At 47.0% G+C, this 18359-nt stretch overlaps 1 long non-coding RNA gene across 1 annotated transcript; it reads right to left on the reverse strand.

The window, feature by feature from the left end:
• Positions 1-1036: 1036 nt before the first annotated feature.
• Gm14635 (predicted gene 14635) lies at positions 1037-16254 on the reverse strand. Its single transcript, NR_045321.1, has 4 exons — positions 16139-16254; positions 4521-4596; positions 3426-3562; positions 1037-2119 (listed from the first exon to the last, which is right to left on the reverse strand). It is a non-coding gene; the product is annotated as a predicted gene 14635 (long non-coding RNA).
• Between the last annotated feature and the right edge of the window lie 2105 nt (positions 16255-18359).

Consider the following 18359-nt stretch of genomic DNA (forward strand, 5'->3'; position numbering starts at 1 on the left):
TGGCCTTGTTAGAGTAGATCACTGGGTGTGGCTTTAAGATCTTCATCCTAGTTGTCTGGAAGTCAGTATTCTGCTAACAGCCTTCAGATGAAGACAGAACTCTCAGCTCCTCCTGCACCATGCCTGCCTAGATGCTGCCATGCTCCTGCCTTGATGATAATGGACTGAACCTCTGAACCTGTAAGCCAGCCCCAATTAAATTAGACTTGCCTTGGTCATGGTGTCTGTTCACAGCAATAAAACCCTAACTAAGACAGAATACAACTCAATAGTATTATGCATATTCACAGTGTGGTATAGCTACCATCTCCCTCCATCTGCTTCCAAACATTTTTCCTTTTCTTTTTTTCTCTTCTTTTAAAATAGAAAGTAGCCCAGGCTAGCCTCAAACACATGATATGGTCAAGACTGGCACTGAACTTCTGATCCTCCTGTCTCCATTTCCTGAGTGCAAGGATCACAGGAATGCTCTACTACTCCCAGCTTTCCAAAATGTTTTCTTACTCTAAAAATAAACTGCGTAACTCTAAGCAGTAACCAAGCCCCACTCTGCCTTTTCCTCAGCACTGGGAATTCGCTAGGCTTGTTTTTGCCTCTGTGAATTTGCCTATTTAGACATTTCACATAAACAAAAATCATACAATATTTGTTCTTATTGGTCTGGTTTCTTTGACTCAGAATTTACTCATGTATTCATGTACGTATGTATGTGTCTGTCTGTCTGTCTGTCTATCTGCTTTAGCAGTTTTAGTCACAATATTCCAAATTTGGAATATCTCAAATGCCAATCAAGAAAAAAAAATAAATGAAGGGCTAGGTGATGGTTCGACAGGTAAAGGTGGTTGCCCCCACACCTGATGTCCTGAGTACCATCCCTGGGACTTACATGGTCAAAGGGAGATTCAAGTTCTATTTCTGGGACCTGCATAACAGAAAGAGAGAGCTGACCCCATAGTTTTATGACCTTCGTGTGCACGCCATTGCTCATTTCTGCACCCCCCACCGTGCACACACAAATTGACACCAAAAAGAAGTAAATGGTAAACAAGTGTAAATAATTTAAAAAGAGACATAGGAGCAGACACGGGCATGGTATACAACGTAATCTTACCACCAAAAAGGAGTGAATTATTGAAATGTACAGCAATGTCAAGTACACTAAAAATATTGCCAGCATGGAGATTTGAAGATCCATCCACGCTGTAACACATACCAGCAATTCATTCTTTTGTGAGCTTGGATATTATTTCACACTGTGGCTATAGCCTGCTTTGCTCTCTGTGGAAGAATGCTGACCGCTTCCATACTTCTGCTGTTTGTGAATAAAGCTGCTACCATGCTTTATTTTTTTATTTATTTATTTTTTTATTTTATTCTTTGAGTCCTAGCTCTGACTACCTTCGGGGATGTACGAAAGCAGAGAGTTTCTGGGCCATGGGAACATTACTGCTCTCATCATTTTGCTATATGTTTTATCTCTCACGACGAAAAGGAGACAAGCTCTTGGCTTCTGAGGCAGCTCAGTGGGTAAAGTGCTTGATGCAAATATTTATCTGTTTGTTCTGCTTCTCAGCTCCCGAAACAGTCTCCTGGTCCACTGAGTAGGTGTACACTCTGGAAAGCATGTCTTTCGAGGATCAAAGGCTGTGTTCTGGATGGGGGTGGTTAGAACTGCTCAACCCTCTCAGCTTTTCTTACCTCTTTGCTCTGCTCAGCAGTTAGGTTCCAATTGTACTTATATAGTGTCTCACGTAGCTCAGGCTGGCCTCAGACTTGCTATGTAGCTAAGGATGACCTTGAACTCCTCTTCCTAGTCTGCCTTCTATGAGCTGGGAATCATAGGTGTGTGCTGCCGCGCAGGCTATAATTTTTGAGATGGGAAAAAAATGAGAGGTTCATTTGCAGCAGAGTGCAGCAGAGCTGAGGGAATAATTGGCTATGCAGGGAAAGGAGAGGCCTGCGGGAGCCAGCTGTGCACGGATGGATGAGTGGGGACGGTGTTGGCTGGGACGTGACAGTTCATTCTCAGTGGAAAGTGGGAAGGCAGGCTGGAGGGTGTGGTGGCGGAGGCTGGGGATGGCTTCAGTTTGTTGAATGAGCTAGGAAGCAAGACCGTCATCTGCAAGGAAAGAAAGGGCGGAGGACAAGGAGATGTCAGAGTGTGGAGGAAGTGGGAAGTTGTCACCTAGGAGACTGTCACCAGGGCAATAACTAGCAAGATATAGGCTAATGGCTGAGTAGCATTTAGTTCAAATGAGTGCCATGACCGTTAAGTTAGAGTGGGCCCCAGCAGTGTGTAGGGAATGAGTGTAGGCTGGAGTAGGTGGTAACTAGGGCTGATGGATTCTCCCTAAAGCATACAGAGAGAGCTAAGGAACTGAAGATATCTGCCTAGGGATGATGGGAACAATTCCTTGTGGTGTTTAAGTTGTGTGTGTGTGTGTGGGGGGCAGTGTAAAGGACATCAAGAGGAGGCACTGTGCAAACACTGAGATGGGGGTGGCTTTCAGGGAAGCCAGAGATGGCAAAGCCTGCCAGAGTCTCCTATGATCTCTAGGGGCTGACCTGGGAAGATCAGGGGAGAAAGGGGGAGCTGAAAAGGGAGGCGGCAACTTTGTACCCGTAGATAAACCTAGAACCTTCCTGGCTGAATTCCTGGCTACGTTCCCTGTGTCCCAGAAAACCTTGAGCAGCAATTAAGAGAAAGCCCTGTTCCTTTGTTCTCCTCCAGCTGGGCTCAAGAGGAGGCCCTGGGCTAGCAATCAAGCTAACCACTCACACTCCAAGCCTTCTACCTCATTCCTTTCTCCATCAGATAGCGAGTGGAGTCATCAGAGTTAGAAGCCAGGGCAGCTGGGCCCTGTTATTTATGGAGATAAGAAGGATGGCTCATTCTCCATTTGAAAAAAAAAAAAAACCAAGACCTGCATGGTGATTGGAGAGATCTGAAGTCTGATTTACCAACACCAGACCCTAACCCTTGATCCCAATTCCTGCCCTGCATCACGTAGTCAGAGAAAAACCATCCCCAGCCCCTACCCCAGAGGCAAGCAAGTCAGCAGTGGCTCTTTGCTTCCTGTGATTAATAGGTTGCCCTGGCCTCCCAGGCCTCCTCTTATTTGCCCTGGCCTCCAGGCTTCCCCTTCTGGATTCCAAGCTTCCCCTGCCCCCACAGCCAGGTTGCGTATAGGACTCAGGAATTTCTTGTTAAGGAACTTACAGAGCTACACCCAGGAAAGCTCTGGGGGAGACAATGGATGAGCACCCCCTTTCTTCTTGCTTCTCCTCTTCTTTGCCAATCCTCTTTCTCCTCTCTCTCTCTTCCCCTCCTCCCCTCTTCCTCCCCCTCCTGCTCTCTCTCTTCTTCAGCTTTTGATTCATTTCACATACAGTGTTTTGCCACTGCCTCCTGAGGGGCTACGAACCTTCCAGGGAGACTTCTCAGAGGCTGGCTTCCTGGTTGGAGAGACTGAAATGTGCTAGCAATTGGGTAATCATAGTTGATTGAACTAGAACCCCCAAACAGACATATCATTCACATCAGGCTTCGGTGTTCCAGGCTCTGTTGGAAAGAGAGAAGAGGGCAATCCCTCAGGTGGTTGCCCTTCCAACTCACACATTCATTCCTTAGTTCATTCATTCATTTATTCATCCATTGAATCCTCATTGAGCAGCTACCAGGCTCTAGGTTCTGCTCTAGGCAGCAGGAGTGAAGCCAGGTGGGCTCTCTGTCATTTTGGGCTTGTGTTCCCTGGTTTCCTAGTCTTCTTGGTAAACCCCCTTGAGGTCGGCAGTTATGGTTTCCTTGAGCAGGTATCCCCAGATTTATAAGGGAGCATTCAAGTAATGCCACCCTGAGTTGAAAATAGCTCAAGTTAAAAGTTTGTGCAGGGGCCGGAGGGATTATTCAATGGTTAAGAGGGCGACTCCTCTTCCAGAGGATCTAGGTTCAATACCCAGCCTCCACATGGCAGCTCATAACTATCTGTAGCTCCAATTCCAGGGGATCCAGCACCTTCAAAGATAGGTGGAGGCAAAACACCAATGCACATAAAATAAAGCTTTTGTAAAAGTTTAGTTGTTTGACTAACATGATCAAAGTCCTAAGTTTGAGTCCCAGCATTGTATAAGTGAGACATGGGGACATATGCTTGTAATCTCAAGAGTTGGGAGGTGGAGGCTGGAGGATCAGAAGTTTGAGGCCAGCTCCTGCTCTAGTTGGTTTTCTGTTGCTGTGATAGATATCGTGATCAAAAGCAACCTGTGGAGAAAGGGGTTCATTTAATTGTCCAGTCAATAGTCTATAATGAAGGGCAGTCAGTAAAGGAACCTGGAAGTATGGACCAAAGCTGAACTCATGGAGAAATACTGCCTTCTGGCTCACTCCCCACAGTTTCCTCAGCTTGCTTCATATATAACCCAGGATCACATGACCACGTGTCCAGGTGGCATCTCCAATAGTGGACCGGGCTCTCCCACATCAATCATCAGTTAAGAAAATGCCCCCACAGACTGCTTACCATCCTGATGGAGGCCTTTTGTCAGTTGTGATGTTCTCTTTCGAGTTGACTCTAGCTTGTGCCTCGTTGACAAAATCTAAGTAGTACAGTTACACAGTTAGTTTTAGAGTTCAAGGCCAGCCTGTGATACACCAGGTCTTGTCTCATAACAACAAAAATAACAATAACAGGGGCTGGAGAGATGGCTCAGAGGTTAAGAGAACTGGCTGCTCTTCCAGAGGTCCTGAGTTCAATTCCCAGTAACCACAAGGTGGCTCACAACCATCTGTAATGGGATCTGACACCCTCTTCTGGTGTGTCTGAAGACAGCAACAGTGTTCTCACAAATAAATAAATATTAAAAATAACAATAACAAGCCGGGTGTGGTGGCACACACCTTTAATCCCAGCACTCAGGAGGCAGAGGCAGGCGGATTTCTGAGTTTGAGGCCAGCCTGGTCTACAAAGTGAGCTCCAGGACAGCCAGGGCTACACAGAGAAACCCTGTCTCAAAAAACAAACAAACAAACAAAATAACAATAACAAGCCATCTTACCTACTGCCAATTGTAGCTTAGCCCACTGTATCCCTTTTTTTAAAATTAGATGTTTTCTTTATTTACATTGCAACTGTTATCTCCTTTCCTGGTTCCACCCCCCCCCAAAGCCCCCTATCCCCTCCCCAGTACCCCTGTTCACTAACCCACCCACTCCTGCTTCCTGGTCCTGGCATTCTCCTACACTGGGGCATAGAACCTCCCACAAGGCCATCCTCTGCTACATATACAGCTGGAGCCACGATTCCCACCATGTGTATTCTTTGGTTGGTGGGTTTGTCCCTGGGAGCTCTGGGGGTACTGGTTAGTTCATATTGTTGTTCTTCCTATGGGGCTGCAAGCCCCTTCAACTCTTTGTGTCAGCCCACTGTATCCTAACACTTACATTAACCTAGAGCTGGGCAAAATCCCTGTACAAAAAAACCTGTCCTATAATAAATCATGAATGATCTCATAGACTTTTGTCATGGATCAGTCTGGCCTCCTCGAACACAGAAATCTACCTGCTTCTACCTCCCAAGTGCTGGGATTAAAGGCATGCGCCACCACTGCCCAGCTCTTTCTTTCTTTAAAGATTGATTTATTTATTTTATGTATGTGAGTACACTATTGCTGTCTTCGGGCAGACCAGAAGAGGACATCAGATCTCATTACAGATGGTTGTGAGCCACCATGTGGGTGCTGGGAATTGAACTCAGGACCTCTGGAAGAGCAGTCAGTGCTCTTAACCTCTGAGCCATCTCTCCAGCCCCCTCATGGACTTTTTAAAGGCAGAAAATCCAAATTCAACTATTGAAGCTCACTGTAGCCATATAGCCCTATATCCTAGTGCTCCGGTGGCAGGAGATTGTCAAGAGTTTGAGGCCAGCCTAGCCTCAAACTCTTATAATGACACCTTGTCCTACGCCTCCCAAAAAACAAAAAACAAACAACCCCCCAAAAAACTAAGCCCCCTAATTAGACATCTGAAGTATTATTTCTACAGAGTGGATATAGCTTGTAATTATTATTACTTTTTTAAAATTATGCACAAAGACGGTCTGTGTTTCAATTCCCAGCATCAGGAATGTTCTATGGATAATAGCGGAATGGCCGGAGGAGTGAATGGCTGAATCATCGGGGGCTCTGGCATGAATACTTTAACTGTCACATGATAGGTCTTATCACTTTGTCACAACCTGGTATTAAAGGCAGGTGGCCCTGGGAGGGACCGAGCTCACCTGTGTGCCGTGACAGGGCAGTTCTTTTGAAGGTGGAAGAAGGAATGCGGATGTTTCAGGAAAAGGCATGGAGGCGGCTCTTTAGGGAACAGCAGCAGGCCCTGAGCAGCTGGGAAACACGCCCCAGAGGACAAGAAGGAGGATGCAGGACCTTCTGGTGCTTTCCCCTGCCTGATTGTGCTGATATGGCTGAGAGGAAGGCTCTGGCAGAAGAAAGAGCCCCAGGTTGTTCTTAAAACAAACTCATTCCTAAACTGAACTGCACCTGGCAGAGAATTAGGGCCCCAGAGCTAGCTCCGCCTTCCACACTCATTATAGCTAGGCTACCTCAGGCAAATCACTTATCTCTGCCCTGTGCCTCACTTTCTGCATTTCTTAACCCAGGTCCGGATGATGACCTCAGAGGCCTGTCATGAGGATCATCTAGGTTAGGTGGAGTTAAAGGGACTACATTTAAAAAGAAAAAGAAAAAGGTGACCCCTATTGAAGGTCACTAGGCCAAGCTTGTGTTCAGAGCTATCGCAGTAGATACAGGGACCTCGGCAGCGGGGTACAGGGGTGTCTTACGGTGGGGAGATAAATCAGGTTCAAGCCTGAATGATCTACAGGCAAGAAACGAGGATGGAAAAGAACTAAGAGGTGGCTTCAGGCATAAGCGGGGATCTGGGTACACTGTTAAGAGGATCCTTGCTAATGATGGGTCAGAGCTATCAGACAGCCTTGGAGAAATGGTTGGTAATGAAAGTCCCTTCAGATACTGGGGAATGTTAGATACCAAGGGTGGAAGGGTCCCCCCCCCCCTCCAGTGTTAGGGATGGAGCCCAGAACCTGTGTTTGCTAGGCAGTGCTTTGTGATTATGCTACACTTCCAGACCAAAGGGTGGGGTGTTTCTCAGTCCATTTTATATTTATAAACAAGTACACAGATGGGCTGAGGAGAAGGTTCAAGAGGTGAAGCCAAGAATCCTTCCTAGTGTTCCTCTGTGAGGTTTCCAAACCATCTGTTTCACCAAGGAACTCATTAGAAATACACATTTTCAGCCGGGCTGTGGTGGCGCACGCCTTTAATCCCAGCACTTGGGAGGCAGAGGCAGGCAGATTTCGGAGTTCGAGGCCAGCCTGGTCTACAGAGGGAGCTCCAGGACAGCCAGGAATACACAGAGAAACCCTATCTGGGAAAAAAAAAAAGTTTTAGGGTCATTTTTGGTTCTTGTGTGGGTTTTTTTGTTTTGTTTTGTTTTGTTTTTTGTTTTTGTTTTTTTTCGAGACAGGGTTTCTCTGTGTATCCCTGGCTGTCCTGGAACTCACTTTGTAGACCAGGCTGGTCTCAAACTTAGAAATCAGCCTGCCTCTGCCTCCCAAGTGCTGGGATTAAAGGCGTGTGCCACCTTCGTCTGGCTAGAGTTTTTTTAAAAAGGGTTTTGTAGGGTTTTTAGAAGAGTGTTTTAGAGTTGGGTGTTTTAGTGTATGTTTAGTGTTTTTTCTGTTTTTTTTTTTTTTTTTTTTTTTTAAGGATCTTAGAGTGTGTTAGGGTTTTTGGGTTTTTGTTTTTTTTTTTAATTTTAGGCTTTTATTTTGGGGGTTTAAGAGTTTTAGAGTTGTCAGGCAGTGGTAGCCCATGCCTTTAATCCCTGCATTTGGGAGGCAGAGGTAGTGGATTTCTGAGTTCCAGGCCAGCCTGGTCTACAGAGTGAGTTCCAGGACAGCCAGAGATACACAGAGAAACCCTGTCTCGGAAAAAAAGAAAGAAAGAGAGAAAGAAAAAGAAAGAAGAAAGAAAGAAAGAAAGAGAGAGAGAGAGAGAGAGAGAGAGAGAGAGAGAGAGAGAGAGAGAGAAAGACGGACACACTTTCAGGACTGGGGGTGTAGCTCAGTGGTAGAGCAGTTGGCTACCCTGATGTGTAAGAAAGACTCTGAGATCCACCCATAGCCCTGAGCAAAATTCCTAGCACAAAGCAAAGTAGCAACAGCTACTGAAAACCAAATTCCCAGGCCTGCTGATTGCAAAGGCCGGCTCTGTGACAAGCCTTCTGGGGAGGTCCGATGCCAGCTCATGTGTGAGGAATGTTATGGCCACCCCAGCTGCAAGCCACAAATCCTTTGGGAATAAATTCCTATCCCCTACCCTGTTGAAGGCTCTCAGGACTACTCAGTGTAGATTCTCAGGAGAGTTTGAAATTCTTCTGAAGCCCCATCCTTTCTCACACCACTGACTTCAGAATCTCTGGGTGTGGTATGTAGCCATCTGTATGTCTCTCAACTGGCAAAGCATCCTCCTCCATAGCCTGCAATAGGCACCCACATCAGGAAGCTGGTGACAGCCCAGATAGTAGGTCTGGGGGTCCGAGACTGTTTATTCGTAGCTAGCACCCAGGTGATGTGGACGTGGTGAGTCTGTGAACCACATTGTGACGTCAGTAGTGGTAGGGGCGGTTCCACTGGAGAAGGGATTATGGGAGGTGAGGCTATTGAGGGAGAAAGTATTGCTTCCTCTCCTCGAATCCAATTAAGTGCAGGATGGCTAGGCCTGAACTTTGCGTGTGCATCCATTGTTTTTATTACACTCCGACTGCACAGGAGGCATAAGGATGAGGTCATTTGACATTTGTGAGGAAGCTAAGCTGTGGCAGAGGCCTCCCTCAGAGAGAGAGAGCAAGGATTAGCTCCTTTCAAGAAAATGAATCAGTAGGAGCTGCTCGGACTAAGGTCCCCTGGGTGCCCCCATGGAGCTGCCTGGTGGATCCCCCAACCTTCACTAAGATTCTGGCCGGGGGAAGAATGCTTGCCTAAAGGATTTTATCCCTCTTTCTCTAGCTTCCAAGCTACCCTAGTGTGGTGGAGGTGGAGAAGGAACTAGGAGGTTCTGTGCGGATTTTAGCTGCTTTAAATTCATTCGATCGTCTTCGATTGACTCTTCTTGCAACAAATACTCACGCATCCCAGCTCTCAGCTTTGTTTGTTGTGCTGTGTGTTGCCGTTGAATTGTTTGGCTAGAGCAAACTTTGGGCTAGTTTTTCTTTTGGTTAAGGAATATACAGCCTGTATTGTTCAGCTGTAGGTTACTATAAGAAAACACTTGGGACAATTAACTTATAGAAAGAAAAGGTTTCTTTTGATTCATGGTTCTGGACGTTCTGTTTGGGGATTAGGCGGGCTAACTAGTTTGAGGCAGCCCGTCACAATGTGAGTTCAGGGCAGAGCAGGCAATTTATCTTATGAACTGGGATCCAGGTCAAAGGGCACACCCCTAGTGACCAAGGACCTCGCACTAGGCTCCGCCTCTCAAAGATTCCATCACCTTCCAATAGCACCACCCTGTGGACTAAGCCTTTAACACACTTTGACTTTGGGAGACACTCATCCAAGTCACTGCATAGTTATCAAGAGCTCCTATAAGCAAGGAAGAAAGGGAAATGGTAGCCCCAGTAACCAGGCACGGCTGGGAGCCCTTTCCGGAGCCCCGTCCTATCTCCTTGCTTTCTCACTGTGTTTTTTCTGCAGCTGCTCTCCGCTCTGCCATATATGTCCAGGAGACTCCAGCCTGTGGACTTGCGGATCCTCACCTCCTGTATTTTCCCTACTGGTCAAATTGCCCCACAGCACAATGACTTTCTTGTTTTTGTTTTTGTTTTTGTTTTTGTTTTCGAGACAGGGTTTCTCTGTATGGCCCTGGATGTCTGGGAACTCACTTTGTAGACCAGGCTGGCCTCGAACTCAGAAATCCGACTGCCTCCCGAGTACTGGGATTAAAGGCGAGTGCCGCCACGCCCGGCAACAATGACTTTCTGCTGGACACCTTCCATGCCCCTTCTCTTGGAGCCACAGCACAATCCGATGAGGTAAATACAGTCATCTTCTATTCCCATTGGGAATTGGTAGCAGGATGCCTTCCATCACCCCATAGGCCTCCAAGGCCCCGGGTGCTCAAGTCCCTTAGATTCAGTACAGTATTTGCATAAGACCTCCGTGCATGCTTTCTATACTTTAAATTACTATACCTCCTACAATGGAAATGCTATGCAAATAGACCTTAGATATATTGTTTGAGGAACAGTGACAAGAAAAAAGCCTGTGTGTTCAGTCCATTCATAATTTCTCTTTTCTAACTGGTTTTTGAATGACAATTACTTAAATCTGCCAAAGTGGATACCATGGATCTGGAGGGCTATTACAGGTGAGAAATTTGACATGTGGCCCAAGCCAAGCTGGTAACTGGTAGGGCCTGATTTCCATCACAGTTAGGACGGCTCCTTCTTCATTTTCAGAGCTGGTGTGCTTGTGTCACATCTCTATATGTTATCTTCCATGGCTGTGGATCTTTTCCCAGTCCTCTGCCCCTGGACGGAGTTCTCAGGAGGCGACACAGAGGCATTTTCCTGGGCAGTGCCATTACAGGATTAGGTGGGCTACTGTAACTGCAGGCCCAAGAATGGAGACCTGGAGCCTACCACAGCCTTAGATCTTGGTGGGCAAGTCTTCTCTGGTGTTGCTCTTAGCTGGATGTCTTAGCCACTGTTCTATAGCTGTGAAGAGACACTATGATCACACAACTCTAATAAATGGAAGCATTTCACTGGGGCTGGCTTACAGGTTCAGAGGTTTAGTCCATTATCATCATGACATGAAGCATGGTAGAAAGCAGGCAGACATGATACTGGCAAGGTACCTGAAAGTCCTGCATTGGTTCTGCAGGCAGCAGGAAGAGGAAGACAATGGCCCTGGTGTGGGCTTTAGAAACCTCAAAGCCTACTCCCAGGGATAGACTTCATCCAACAAGGTCACACCTCCCTCTTTATGCATCCAAATCAATGTCAAACCACCACACAGGATGATCCAAGGTCCCTGTGCCCACAGGACTGGGAACCACCCCCACCTCCCCAGTTGGCATGGGAAATAGGAAGCAAGAAGGGCAGACCTGCAAGGAGAACTGCCTCTGCCTCCAGTTGGTCAATTCTGAACCTATAAGCCAGCCCCAATGAAATGTTGTCCTTATAAGACTTGCCTTGGTCATGGTGTCTGTTCACAGCAGTAAAACCCTAACTAAGACACCTCTTCCAGCTCTAAATGTCTCTCTTGCATGCCTGGCTGCCTTGAATATGGGGACGATTGAGACAGGAGGTACTCCTATTGGGGAGCTGGCCTCCCTCTAACTAAAGACCTAATAGGTTTTTCTAAGAGACCTATAGGTCTCTTTAAAAGGAAGATAATTCCATGTCTTTTTTTGGATCATTGTCTACCAGAGCAAGCTCAGGGCATGGAGTCTGTGAACCAGAGCTGCCTACATGCTATAGGTCTTAGAATTGCTTGTGCTTAGGAATCAGCACTTTAATCATCATGAGAGGAGACAGATTATGTAAACAAGAACATCCAGGGGGACTGATGGGCCAACAGCCAAGGCAGATGAGGCCCAGGCCTGTTCTACCTACCACATTTCAGGGGAGGCTGAGAGGGTGGTGGAGGGGGGCAGCCAGCTTCCATAACTATGCTAAACAAATTCCATATAGTAAATAGTGTTCGCCCAGAGGTGAACTTTATCAATATCTTTAGAGAGACCGTGACTGGTATGCTTGCTTCCTGTCAGAGCTGAGGCTCCGTTCGGCAGGACAGAAGCCTCATTCCATTAAAGCATCATTTCAAGTCACTGCTGAGGGCTGAGAGAGGAAGAGTTGCCTCCTCTACACAAAAGCTGGCCATCTTTTTTGAGTCATCCTTACAAGGTGAGGAGAAAGATGGGATGATCTTGGTGTTCTCTCTCTCTTACACACACACACACACACACACACACACACACACACACACACCAAGCAAGTACCTTTTCATGTTGTTTTCTGTGCACACACAGGCCAGAGGAGGATGGTGAGTGTCTTTTACCACTTTCTACCTTATTCTCTTGAAATGGGGTCTCTCACTGAACCTGGAGCTATACTGATAGCCAGTAAGCCTCCGTGATCCCCCTGTCTCTACACACCACACCACAGCATTGAGCTTACAGGAGTGGAGCCAGGCATACAAGGGAGCCATCTAGAGCTGGAAGAAGCTTTAGACATGAACTTAGGATGTGAAAAAAAAAATCCCATTTTTCAGATGAGAAGGCTGAGCCCCAGACTGGAAGTGATCTGTCCAAGGTCATCCAGCTGGAGGCAGAGACAAGTCTTTTCCCATGTCTGCCCCTTCCTGCTGCTTCTGCTGAGTGGAATAAAAAATGTTACTTTTATTCATATGGGTATTTTGCCTACACGTATGTCTGTCTACCACATGCAGGCCTGGTGCCTGTGGAGGACAGAAGAGGGCACTGGGTCTTCTAGAACTAGAGACAGTTGTGAGGTGTGGTGTGGTCGCTGGGAACCCAGGTCAGTAAGCAGCCTTATCCATGAGCTATCTCTTCCTTGTAAGGATATTAGTAATCCCTTTAAATAAAGGTAGGCTCTGACCTTATTCAGCCTCGGTGACCTCCTAATAGGGTCTGCCACCAAATACAGCGGTACTGGGAGGTAGGGGTGGCAGAAAGTGGAGTTACAATTTATTTCATACTGATTGACGAAGTTGGGCTTTCAGGGCCTTCGCTCACCTGGAGGAAGGGGGGAATACCTGGACCAGTGACCTGGGTACTTTACTCTAATGTCATTTTTCAATCTCCAGAAAATTTACTCTGTCACACCCCTAGGAGTTTGTGCTTACCAATCGCATTCCCAGGAACCACCCTGAGAGCAAACAAATCAACGAGGGCATGGTGGGCTGATCTACTCAGTGGTGGGTGTGTGTGTGTGTGTGTGTGTGTGTGTGTTCTGGAGACTGCAAACTAACCCCATCCTCCCATTTTGCAGATACAGTGTGGTAGATGTGGCTCTGCAGTGGAGCTATCTTGTTTTGATGCAGGAATCACATTACAAGCACACTAAGCAGCAACAGATAACCCCAATGGGGGTTTGGGGGAGGGAGAACAGAGACAAGTTATCTGATGAGTGTACTGTGGTGAGAAGCGTGTCTTCTCTGTGCGCAGACATTTCAAAGTGGTATTTTTTAAAATAAAGATTTGTTTCTACTTGTATGTATCTCTCCTCTCTGTCTCTGTCTCTCTCATGTCTCTCTGTGTGTGTGCACGTGCATGTGAGTACAGTACCCATGATGCCAGAAAAAGAGTCAAGTTCTACAGAGCTAGAATTATAGGCAGTTGTGAGCTGCCTGTGGTGGGTGCTGGGAACAGAGCTCAGGTCCTCTGCAAGAGCAGTGCATGCTCTTAAGCACTGAGCCAGCTCCATTTCAAACTTTTTTACACATGGATTTTTCATCCAAGAAAGATCTTTTAAAAATGACATGCTTTGGTGGTGTTTCAAACTCTTTCTAGGATGGCCTCGAATCCCTGAGTTCTAGTGTTAGGGCTAGAGGAATGTACCACCACACTCAGTTTATCTTGTAGAGCACATGAACCAGGCAAGCATTCTGACTGAGCCACATCCCTAGTCCTCAAGCAACATTTGGATTCCTCAACTTTTCTACTCACTGGCTAAGAATTCTGGGTACTGTTGACAGCTAAAATGCAGGATGCCTGGTTAAACGGAATTTTAAAGAGACAACAATTCTTTCAGGAGGTGAGTGTTCTGCACAGTAGGTGGAGGAATATGTATATTTTTTAAAAATGTCATTGACGTTCACATTTAAGTGGCACCCTGAGTTTTTATTTGCTAAGTCTGACAGCCGTTTATGAAGGATGGGTGGGTGACACACAGGATGCAAGTCAGGGAGTGTTAATGGATCATCAAACCAGAGTCCCATATTTGGCAGGCAGGCAAGCAAGCTGTGGGTAGCAGGAAGGAGAGGTGTCCCTTGGGAAGGAAGCAGCCATTGCTCAGCCCACATCTGCTGCCACCCACTCTGTCTTCTTCTCAGGAGTCTTAGCACCCTGGTCACCTGGGCTTTTAGGAAGCCTTAACCTTGGCCAGCCTCCTGCTGACTGGTGGATGCTAGCAGGCCATTGTGTGAAGAGTAGGTACAGAGCTGTGCAGACACCCACAGGGAGATAGTTTGGGGGAGAGGTAAGAAAAGTGTCAGATCTGAGAGGTTTTGATTATTTCAGTGGGCGTTCTCTTCCAAATATACCTAAAGCAAAGGAAGTATAAGATATAGGCTGCCTTGGACTGAAGGGGGTATGTGTGTGCATGCATGTGTATGTGTGTGTGAGTGAGTGTGTTTGTGTATGTGTGTGACTGTAGATGGAATCCAGGGCCTATCTATGCTAAGTTAGTGCCTTATCACTGAGTTACACCCCTCACCTTCTCTCTTCTTGAGTGCAAGTGAGATTTGGGAGTATAATGGGCTGTCACTCTCTTGATCCTGCTATTTAATAGGAGGTAATTTGTAAATGTAACTAAGATCCCTAATCAGATGACTCAAAAAAAAAAAAAAAGTGATCATTCAGGGTTGGCCTGACGTAATCGGAAGACTGTCCATGAAGTCCAAGAGGTTCAAACCACCAGTGAAAATGCCCAGCCAGCTTCAGGGAAGAAAGCAGACAGCGTATAAGAAGATGGCCACAGAGGGGCTATATGACAGGGAACTGAGACAGCTCCCTAGCTGACAGCTAGCAAAATATATGGGGACCTCCATAAACAGAGTTCCACTAGCAACCACGGAGCCTGGGGAGCCTCCGAACTCCTGAAGGACAGACAGTGGGCAGACACTGTACCTCAGGAGAATTCAGACAGAAATCCAGTCCTGCTGGACCTAGACTCAGACCTATGGAAATGGAGGTGGGCGTATGTTGCTTGAAGCTGCTTGCCTATGGTGACTTGCTACACAGCACTTGAGCAAGATGACAGCTGGGAGCAGTGTGACAAGCTCCTGCTGTCCCTGCATGCCACCTCCCAGGGTTCTCCTGCTAGCATCTCCACTGTGACTTTTCTGTATCATTTCCTCTGTTCAAATGCCAAAAAAAAAAAAAAACCAAAAACACCCCCCCCAAAAAAACCAAAAACAACCCCCCCAAAAAAACAAAAAACAAAACAAAATAAACAAAAAAACCCACCCTGGGAACCCTCACAACCCTCCTCTTTTTCTAACCTTCCTCCCCCGTTTTTTTTTTCTTAGAAGCTCCTTTCTTCCATCTAAGAATTTTATACAATCACACACAGCATCACAGCGCTTGATGTCTGCATATACAGTAGTGATCCCACAAGGTTATAAAGGAGCTGAAAGATTCCTGTTGCCTAGTGACGTGGTCAGCTTGGTTTGTGTGCGTACACAGGGATGTTGGCGCAGCAGCAGCTCACCTGACGACACATTGATCAGAATGTGTCCTCATCATTAAGTGGAGCATGACTGTGTGACCTTCCTGTAACCCTGTCTCCTCACACCAGATAGTAGTATATTTCTTTCCTTCACAGCATTAACTTTCCCGAAAGTGTGACCCCCACCTCCTCTTCTTCCTGGGCTGCCAATGACCTTTTGATGCACATGTGCAATGGAGTTTCTTAACCTCATCCTTCCATGGTACATTGCTGTCGCTCATAGCTCACCTGAGCAGATGCCACCATGCCATGATTTGGGAAGTACTGACCTCCTTGTGGTGGGTCTGACTGATTTATGATTGCTTCAAGGATAAATGGCAAAAAGAAGCCAGATCCTGCTGATAACATGAATGTTCTGGATGACACCTGCCCCGAAGCCTATTTGTTCTACTCAGGCACAGTTCTCTGAGACAATGAAAGTCTTCAAGGTACATCAAGTGTCCCCTTAGCCACATACTTCCACGGCACTTAATACCACCCATCCCTCCTGCTTAAGCAATGGAAAACTCAAAGCGTGGTGGCTTAAATATGTTCAAAATGTTTCCTCCCTCTACAGTGAGCCGCAGCTTTCCTCCTTACCTGGCCTCTGTGTGCCTTCATGTGGGGAAGGCGCTCTCCGTTCCATCATTGCAAGCCCCTGGCATTGTAGGCCTCTCTGCTGTGAGTGCTGCTGCTAGCTAGCTCCAGTGACTAGTGGAATGAGACTCTAAGAGGCCATACTGACCTTAGTCTGGCAGCTGCACTGAGATGTAGGGTGTGCCCTGTAACTGTGCACCACCAGACAGACATGAAGCACAGGTGGCAGGCACAGAATGGCAGGTGGAACTAGGGATAAATAACTGGACTCTTCCAACAGCCAAAGGAGCTTGCCCAAGGACTCAAAGGTCCTGAGAAGGCATCTGACAGCCAAGCCTGAGGAGGAATTCCCATGAGACCCCAGGAGAGTTTTGCTGTTCTCCCCAATTCTAGGCTCAGAGGCCTTCTAATGACCCCGGGAAAGGGTCTCTGATTTCCCAAGGACAGACCAAACTCTGTAAGGGTGAGACAGGAGGCAAGTGAGAACAGATTCTAACATTAAGTGGACAAAAAGGGACGAAAGGGGTCCTGTGGTGGAATGGCACCCCCCCAATCCAGCATGAGTGTGCATCAGTGGAAATCCTGCTATGTATCCCACTTTCCTATTTTGAATCTCCCCATTCCTCTGCAGAGTGAGATCTTGATTTCTAAATGGCCCACGGGGATGGTGGTTGGTCTCTGTTAATGTATGGATGACCTCTGTGTCTTCTCTTATTGATCTATACAATAGGGTCCTCTTTTCCATCCCTAAACTTATGTAACTCCTAAAGCTTGACCCAGGGCTAGAAACTCATTCAGGTCCTGTTTTCATTCACTGAGAGCTTTCTTCACTCACTTCATGTAATCCTTACTGCTTTACACACTCCTCTTGCTCCTTGCGCTTCATTCCTTGTGGTCCAAAGACGAGAGCATGGAGAACACAGAGCTGCAGGGGCTTCGGATCACTCCTCAGCTCCAGAGGCCTTGAAGCTAAGAAGCAAGTGGAGAAAAGGGGATAAGGGGACAGGAGTGGGGATGAAGAAGAAAGGGAAGGAAGAAAGAAGAGAGAGGAGGGGGAAAAGGAAGGGAGAGGAGAAGAAGAAAGGGAGGGAGAAAGAGAAATGGATGGAGAAGAGAAGAGGGAGAGAGGAAAGGAGAGGGGGGAGGGGGAATAGAAGAAGGGAGAGAGGGAAGTAAATAGAAGGAGTGAGGAAGATAAGAAAGGAGGAGAAAGGGAGGGAGGGAGAGAGGGAGGGAGAGAGGGAGAAAGGAAGAAAGGAAAAAGAAAGGGATGGAGGGAGGAAGGAATGAAGCCAAAGCTGGTGGCTGGGAAACCCCCAGGCCTAACCCCACTCTTTGTCTGTGGATAGCCTCAGGTTGCCTCCCTCTGTGGGCCTCAATTTTCTCCTAGCAAAAGAAGGCCTGGATTAGCTCACTCCCCAGGCCTCTTAGAGCACTGACATTCTGTGATTTTCTCATTTCCTTCAGACTCCGGGGGCCTGCAGACCCCATGCTAATGGGAATGAATAAAACATGGGCATCTGAAAGCTCTCAATATTACAGGTACTTGCTTGGGTTTGTTCTCCACTAACTGCACAGTAAGCAGTGTCCAGCTGTGGCCCAGCAGCCTCCTGCTTGGATGGCTCCCCTGTGGCCATGGTGGACAGACACCCCGAGGAAGCTTATAGGGAGGCCCAGCCTAGGAGTCACTGCTGAGTCTGGCCCTCCCTTGAGCCTTCCTGAATTCTGGCTTCGAGGGGTGCTTTGTTCTTTGGCCTTAACATCTTGCCAGCTCTATTTACAGTTGCTCAGTTGCTCAAGACCCTGATTTCCTCTGCAACAGGAACATTTCCTTCAGCTATTTGTCCTGCCCTAATACCTCACTGTCTAGATGTCTGTCTGATCCACCCTGGGAGACCACCGCTCCCAAGGATAAGACTTTGGGCAGTCTTATATCCACTTTGCAGGGCCTAGAGCTGTGAGTTATGTGCCTTGAATGGGTTGAAGAACTTGTTTCCTTAATTTTAATGTCATTCTTTAACACATAGTCTCACTAACGTAACACGTGTGTGCCACCACTCCTGACTCTTATGTTTTGTTTTGTTCTTAAAGATGTATGCGCGCGCACACACACACCACATGCAGGCCAGAAAGGGCATTGGATTCCATAGAGGGGTAGTTACAAATGTTTGTGAGCTACCTGATGTGGGTCCTAGGATCTGAACTCTGTTCCTCATGATAGAGC

This window comes from Mus musculus, chromosome X (genome assembly GCF_000001635.26).
Source record: "Mus musculus strain C57BL/6J chromosome X, GRCm38.p6 C57BL/6J".
Lineage (NCBI taxonomy): Eukaryota > Metazoa > Chordata > Mammalia > Rodentia > Muridae > Mus > Mus musculus.